Below are 8138 nucleotides of genomic sequence, written 5' to 3'. Positions count from 1 at the left end.
AAGAGGAAAAGTTTGTAGGGTTGTAGGAAATTGGGATTGGACTCATTAGACAAATGTGGATATATATATATATATATATATATATATATATTTACTATAGCAAATTGTGGAGATCGAAGAAAAAGCTGTGCCAACTTGCCAAGTGACTTTACAAGTATGCTTTTGTTGTTTACCACACCAAATGGTTTTCGGGATATTGCATTATGAGCAGATTGAGGCTAGTACTATACCAGTGCCAAACAAGGCATAAACTTTTCAGAAAAGCAGAGGCATGACATGATGCAGAAAAACACCACCCATCAGCTCTTTGTGAAGTCCAAATACAGCTGTACAACATTGGCAAAAAAATGGTAGAGGAAAATGCCAATTTTGACAAGATGTTTTTAGGTGCTTAACAAAGCATTATAGCCAAACAAAACAAAGAACATGCAAGAAAAGGGTAGAGATGTAATAATCAACATCTAAATACATCCAGACAGACTTTTAAGTAGTTACCAGTCACAAGTTCACAACAAAAGATGAAAGCATATAACTTGTTAAAGAGAGGTCTTGCACACGAGCTGAAAATAATAACAGAGTCATAATCTTCCATGCACTACTGTGGGTGGGATCAGTCAAACTTGATCTTTATCTCGGAATATGCGAACTCTGAGTTTAATTTTAGGAGCCTTTTCTATCAACTCAAACACACAAGCATCCCCTTCTTCCAGTTGATTGTCCCTCACAAATGCTTGCCAGCCATGATTATCTAATCTTGCACATAACCGACAACCGTACACATTGATCAAGCAGCTCACAGACCAAGTTTTCTTATCAGAAATCTGTAGGGTTACATTGCATTCGCCATCTGAAAGGATATGTTTCATGACAAAGGATGGCGAGATTCTCTGAAAACATCAGAGAAGATAAACATAGCCAAAAGGGAGTTATTAGTTACATATATGCTGAGAGATTATTCAAAATGTGTTGATCTTTGAAGGAGTCCATTGTGCCAAATTCGTGTCTCTCATCATACAAATGGAGTTGTTGGGGACCAAAAAATAAAATAAACAAAGCTTACCAAGTGATTTAGAACATATGATGGTTGCATTCTGATCACAGTAAATGGATTGTCGTATTTGAAACTGCTAGCTTTGGCAAGGGCTCTACCTTTCAAACTTTCAAGTTTAGCAGTTCTCAAATCAACCTCTGATGATTTGTGTGAAGCAGTCTTTCCTCCATCACCACCTGTTTAATTATTCCAAAGACTCAATTTCATCGTGACAAGTCCCAAAAGAAAGAGAAACATTCCAAAAGCATTATTCCTTATGAGCACTCACACAAACAGAACCAAATTTCCATATATACCAACCAAATTCTTTAAGGAAACTAGGTGAACCTACCACGCGTCCTCTTTTCTCCTTCAGTTTGATCACGACTTGTGTTAGAATTGCCTTCAGTATCGTCACTTGAACTGTTATACTCCATCTCTAAAGTATTCTTTCTAAAAATGCGAAGCTGGAAATGGGAACATTTCCCTGCATAGCTGAACGCCAAGAAGCATCCATCTTCTAGGGAGTAAGACTTTGCGAATTCTGGCCAGCCCCTTCCTAACCAAATCTCGCGATCACGCCTAGTCAATTCAATGGGCCAAATTGATCCATCTGGAACTTCAAAGTACGCTGTGTCTGCCATATAATCTCTATACGTATGCACAGGAATAATTGGAATTTCCTGTAATTAATAGTGCCCTCAAATTTAAGCTGTGCATGCAAATTTATAGGGTAGCATATAGAAACACAAGACATATGACATGAACAAATAAAACCATGAAAATATCAATGGACGTTATTCAGCAGCTGGTTTGAGTTAATTTCAAATGGAGAACAAGATGGATATAAGGAGAGGTGCATGAAGAAATCATTATATGAAGCAACTTGAAAATAAAAGATGAGAAATATCAACACAAGGTTTCAACTTTAAACTGACAGACTAAAAGCTAAACTGAGAAAATGAAGCAAAGTTATCAACTTACGAGCTTCCCATCTTGAAGTGTCCTTCCCAAGACAACCTTAAAGAAGCTTGGAGCATTCATCAGAGAGGCAGGGGACTCGGGTGAGTTTGAATAATCCATCTCACCATTTAAGTTGTCTTCTTCTTTAACACTTGAACCGAAATAATCTATCTCCAAAGGAGACCTCATGAAAATCCTTACTTGGAAATGAGAGTGATTCCCTTCATAGCTGAAGAGCAATACGTAGCCAAAGGCTAGTGAGTAAAAATCTGCGAAGTTTGACCAGCCCTGTTGTAACCAAACCTGGCCATTACGCTTTGTCAGTTCTATAGGCCATACCTCGCTATTCGGAACCTTGAGAAAGACAGTGTCTCCTAGACAATCTCCATACTTTGTCACAACACTCTCTGGAAATTTCTGTAAATGAATAACTTCCTCCGAGTAAGATATCCAGAGCTATAGGGTTTAGCTTTAGCATATAACAATAAGGTACTTAGTGATATGAATAAATAAAAGAAGGAAAGTATTCAACTGACAAGAACATCCTTTGACAAGACTATCTTGAAGAAGCTCCGAGAGTCCACAGGAAAGGCAAGGCCTTTGCCATGTCGACTAGATGAACCCATTGGAGCTGGGAGAGAGTTGAGAGCTAGCGTAGGTGTTGTGCTGCAAAAAGAGAGAGTTGAGAGAAACAGGCTTTGCTTGCAGCAATAGGAGGAGGTAATTGTTCAAATGCTATATTTGAACAAACCATTTCACCATTGGATCTTTTTTATATGATCTCAACCGTTTATTATTTCATATTTTTCTTCTGTGTTTTAGTTTTGTTGAAACATTTTATCTTATATTCATTTGGTTACTTGAATGTTTCTGTGTGATCCACAGGTCTTTGGAAGTCATGAATACACACAGCTGTAGCCATATGTGTCAAACAAGGTACTCGCCAACAATATGAAGACTACGTACAACATGCTTTACAAGCATAAATTTTTACCATTATATGTCAGTATGCAAGACAAACCAGAGACTTTGTTTAAATGCTCTTTGCTTCTTTCTGTTTTGAGTTACAGTGCTTTTTCTGTCTTCGTATTTTTGGGTTACCATTCTTATATAAAGAGTAGAGTTGGGGGGCAAAGTTATAAATATATATATATTGAGCTTTAGTAAATGCAGCCTATTATCAGAATTGCAGGATAGTATTAATAAATGCAGCAGAGGTTTTATTATCTGCCAATGCGAGCTTGGAGATGTAAGATGCGATTTTTCATTATAGGTAGAGATTTAAATATTTGTGTATCATCCAAACAGCTTTTTTGGGGAGTCAGAATTCAAGATTGGCAGATTCAATCAAACCCACAAACTGATCATGAGATGCTTTACAAATTACAAAGCAGAAAATTTTCACCAAAATGTTGCTAAGCTAGCTAGAGATCCCAATATATGCCAGCATGCTTTGCCTTTTTGAATTTGTTTCTGTTTTGGAGGTAGGTTGGCACTTGTCATATATGAGATTTTTGTTTGGGCTTCGGCCTTCCACAATACCAAAAGATGAAAAAAAAATAATAATAATAATAAAGGAAATTTAAACTATGATGGGCAGTATATAGGGGAAGGTGTGGAGCGTAGGAGGGAAGAAAGAAAAAGAAACTATTTTTCCTAAAATCCTTTTTTTAAAGTTTGATAAGAGTAACCAAGAACATAGCATCACATGTCTTAAGAGAGGTTTCACATAAGCTGCTGGGAACATAATCAACACAAAACCTACACTAACATTACACATTACGTGTTGTTTAATGCATCAGCCTGCATCTTTAGCTCGGTATATATGCCAACCTTTGATGTAACTTCACGGCCCTTTTCTATCAGCTCAAACACACATGCATTCCCTAATCTCAGACGATTCTCTCACACAAATGCTCTCCATCCACCACAGATTCTTGCTTGTGTCTCGACTTGGCACTTAGCAGGCCAAATTCTCCCATTGAAACCTGTAGGTTTATATTGCAAACGCCTTTTGCACAGAAATGTTGCTTGCGAAAGGATGCAGATAGTTTCTGCAAAAATCACCACCAAAAAAAGGGGTTATTAATGAATCAAAACAGGGGTTATTATTACTTATGCTGAGAGATTGGTTTAATACTATTGCTCCCTAAAGGATCACTCACTAATTTATACTCCATACAAACTGGGATAGTGTGATCTTTTTTTATTTTATAATTATTTTTTCCCAATTTTTGTTTATCGATAAGAGTATTTTAGAGCATTATTCATTACTATTAGGTCATTACTCGAGTCTCTATTGTCCCCTTTTGAGTTTTTACTTTTTATAGAGTTATTACCCGTATAAAGAATTAAACATTTTCACGTTTAATACTTGTATTGTACATGTACATACATATTTTTCATGTTCAATACACTTATTTTTTACAAAATTTTCAATAATACACAACAAAATTCACATATTATTCACAAATTACTCACATATTATTGAATAAAAAATTATTATAATATTTACATACTAATTTTTCACCAATAATTAAAACATAACAACTAATTAAAGTATTTTTAAAAGAGAAATTAAGATTATCCTATTCAATGGGTCTAGCCGGGTGGCTATACATTAAAAAAGATTCATATCGATTGCTAACATGCGTCCATGGCCTAAAGAATAGAAGTTGAGAAACAGCAACCAATCAACTCGATTACTCATCAATGGTCAATTTATCCAATTTACCAGGATTGTTCATATGCTTTTAATTTTGAAAAAAAAAAAAACACTTAGGCCTAATTTATTTATACCAATTTTAGTGAAATCTCCAATATAGATAAAAACATGCATGTTTTAAGCTGGGCATAAATCTAGACACCACAGATGCTAGACAGTACAAATACAAATACATGTGCTTGTAGAATGAATTACAAACCGAAATTTAGATAAAATAAACAAAATAAAATCACATTTTGCTAACCAAAATTCAATCACTAGAAACTAAGTGATCTTTTTTTGGACAGTGATGAGCCCCTAAAAATAAAATAAAAACCATTAGAGAAAGGAGTCGCTTGTTCAAAAGGAAATCATTTTAGAATTTTGGCCTAGGCTCCACAAAACTCAGGGCCAGCTCTGGCTTTACGACTTGAACTTGTTCTCTTTTTCTTTTGAGCTAGTGGTGCTGGAGAACTCTCCTCTGTATTTGGGCAAGGTGGAAAATCATCCAAGATTTCAACTGAATCATCTTCATGATCACTTTTAGTCGATGGATGCATCCTCCAGGTGTTTGTTTTTGGTATGTTCTCATGCTAGATGTGCCTCCACCACCTTTTTTTGAAAGAAAACATCTTTACCTGTAAAAAGATTACCATAAGATATTAGAAGCAAGAACAGAATGGCAGAAAGGAATACTTTGCATTCGATTGACTTCGCAAATATCATTTCAAAAGGTTGAGAGTTTCTTGGTCTAATAAAAAAATGGAACCACATCGTGTAAGTTGATGTTGGTGATTTTGTTAGTTTGATAGGGCAGATAATCTCATGAGCAAATTCGGTATGGAAAGAAAGCAGAAATTAAAAAACCACAAAAGGACTGATACATCTTGCAATTAGAGGAAGGAGTCTGGCTTATCCAATTGGTTAACTGACTTGCATACACAAAAAAGAAACAATATTAAGTCTTAAAGAACAATTGCTAAGGACCTTTCACCAGATTTTCAAGATCTTTTCACAACCCTTCTTTTTCTTGGGGGTGGAAACTTGTCCAATATTTCAACAGAATCGTCACTGGAATCATCACCAAAATCATCACTTCAATCGTCACTCGAATCACCGTCTTCATTATCAGTTTCTTCCATCGTAGGTACTGTTTGTTCCCCATCATTGGTGCATTTTGAACCTTCTCCAAAGTGGAAAATGACAACATCAAATAAAGGTATACCGCTGTTGGAAATCGACACAAAAACACACACATCACCAATTTTCAGATGATTGTCACGCACAACGTCCATTCAACCATGCCCGAATGTGGTCCTTCCTTTACCACAGTTCAAATCAACAGACCAAGTTCTCCCATTCAAAACTTGAAGGATGACTTCACAGGAATGATTAATAGGATGTAGCTTGTGAAACTTGGATGGCAACCACTGAAACAAAGAAGCAAACCAAAGAAAAGAAAGTCAGAAAATGTTTGATGACGGAGAATATTAATGATTAATCTACTGATATAAGTAAAGAGAATTGGTAATGGCTCAGCAGGTTGTCTATAGAATGCTTACCAAACTTCAATTATTTATGTAATTGGGTCTCATGGAAACAATAAAAGAAGAAGTGTTCTGCGATTTGAAAGCATTAGCTCTATCAAGAGCTGTAGCTTTTCCAGTTCGATTGCCAGATGTGCCTCCACCACCTTTTTTGGTTAGAAAATCATGTCTCCATGTGAAAATATACAATAAAGGATATTATAAGAAAGAATAGAATATCAGAAAACACAATAAGGTAATAAAATAGAATCATATAAGTTCTTTTCTTTTCACTTCTGATTTAGAACAATGCAACCCATTTTGTAAGTTGGTGTTGATTTCTGCTTTACCACTTGAACTCTTCTGTATTTCTTGTGAGGCCAAGGACAAGACAATGTAGATTTCTCCCTTGTTTTCCTTTGGCAGGGTGGAAAATTAAACATTTCCACGGAATTCTCATCAGAATCTTCAAAAGAGACATCACGAAAACCATCATGAGAATCATCATCGCATTGAGTTTCTTCCATCTGGGGCATTGTTAATGGATAGTAAACATCTGTGCAACTTCCATCAAATATGCAAACACGGAATTTGGAATTCCCTTCATATCCAAAAACTAGCCAGTGACCCAAGTCTAGAGAATAAAACTTGGGAGAACCCTGGCCAACCTTTGACAAGCCAAACCTCACCATCCCATCTTCTAAGTTCTATTTTCCACTCTGAACCACTTGGGAGCTTCAGATACACTGGATTTGACAGACCATCAACATATTCCATCACAAATTTCTCTAGAATCCCCTGCACAATAGAAACAAGTCAAGTAACTGACCATAATGCATAAATTACCTCCGGATCTTTTTGTAGCTAAGAGATGAAACATCTAACACGCATTACCAATTGAAACTCCATCTACAGAGAGAGAGAGAGAGAGAGAGAGAGAGAGAGAGAGAGAGAGGTGCTTACAAGTTTTCTGTCTCTAGAACTGTTGTCTAGAATGATTTTGAAAAAATGGGGAGTGGTAGGTGAAAATGTTGGGCAGGCCATAGAAGAACTTCAAAACTTTGTCTCCAATTTGTGGAAGAATCTGAAGAAAGCCATAGTTACTTGAAATATTGGAAGTATACAGGAGCAAAAGTAAAGTCCAATTAAATTGGTATCCAGTATAATCACTGCAAAAAAAACCCAAATTGCTACTCACAAACACAATTCTTACGCTTGTTCTCAAATTTCAAAGTTATATCTTAGTGCCAGGAAAAGAATGTAAATGGAAAAGTTTGAATATCACCAGTTACCCACTTCACAATTTTACAACGTGTATCTTACTTTTCAAAATAAATAAATGGTTTTTGTTATAAATGAAATTCTCATTTTTATCCTTCTTCTCCCAATCCTAGCAACAGCCATGGAAACTAAACAGCCACTTCATCTCTCTCTCTCTCTCTCTCTCTCTTAGATTACAAGACATCTACCGGTTTAATTGAAAACAAAAAAACAAAAACCCAAGAATCTCTATTTCTGGGCGACTATGAAGCTGGCAAGGGGAAAAAAAAGACCAAAACTTACAAGCTTTCCACCTCAAAGATCCAGCTGAAGGAAAATCTTGTAAGAAGCTTAGCGTGTCCCTGGAAAGGCAGCGCCTTTACCCTCTCTCCTGCTCCACACGAACCCAGTTTTAGTTTCAGAGAGTTGAAAGTAGCGTAGGCTCTGCTGCGAGGATGAACGTTTGAGCCCTTTTTTGTTGGAGAGAGAAGGACGTTGGAGGTTTTTGTTGGAGAGAAGGGCTGTGAAAAGTAATTGTGGGTTACTGGTAGTGGAGGAAGGACCCTTGGTTAATGACCTTCACTGGTTTTAATATAAAGTTAGTATATTTTACAATAATGAAGATAGGAAGTATTCTATTTCGTATACTTATGAA

At 36.2% G+C, this 8138-nt stretch overlaps 1 pseudogene; it reads right to left on the bottom strand.

Moving 5' to 3' along the window:
* Positions 1–427: 427 nt before the first annotated feature.
* Positions 428–7994, bottom strand: LOC117635434 (annotated as a pseudogene).
* Between the last annotated feature and the right edge of the window lie 144 nt (positions 7995–8138).

Source organism: Prunus dulcis, chromosome 7 (assembly GCF_902201215.1).
Source record: "Prunus dulcis chromosome 7, ALMONDv2, whole genome shotgun sequence".
Taxonomy (NCBI): Eukaryota; Viridiplantae; Streptophyta; class Magnoliopsida; order Rosales; family Rosaceae; genus Prunus; species Prunus dulcis.
The sequence above is the reverse complement of the archived record's forward strand: the minus strand, read 5'-3'. Positions and strand labels throughout refer to the sequence as shown.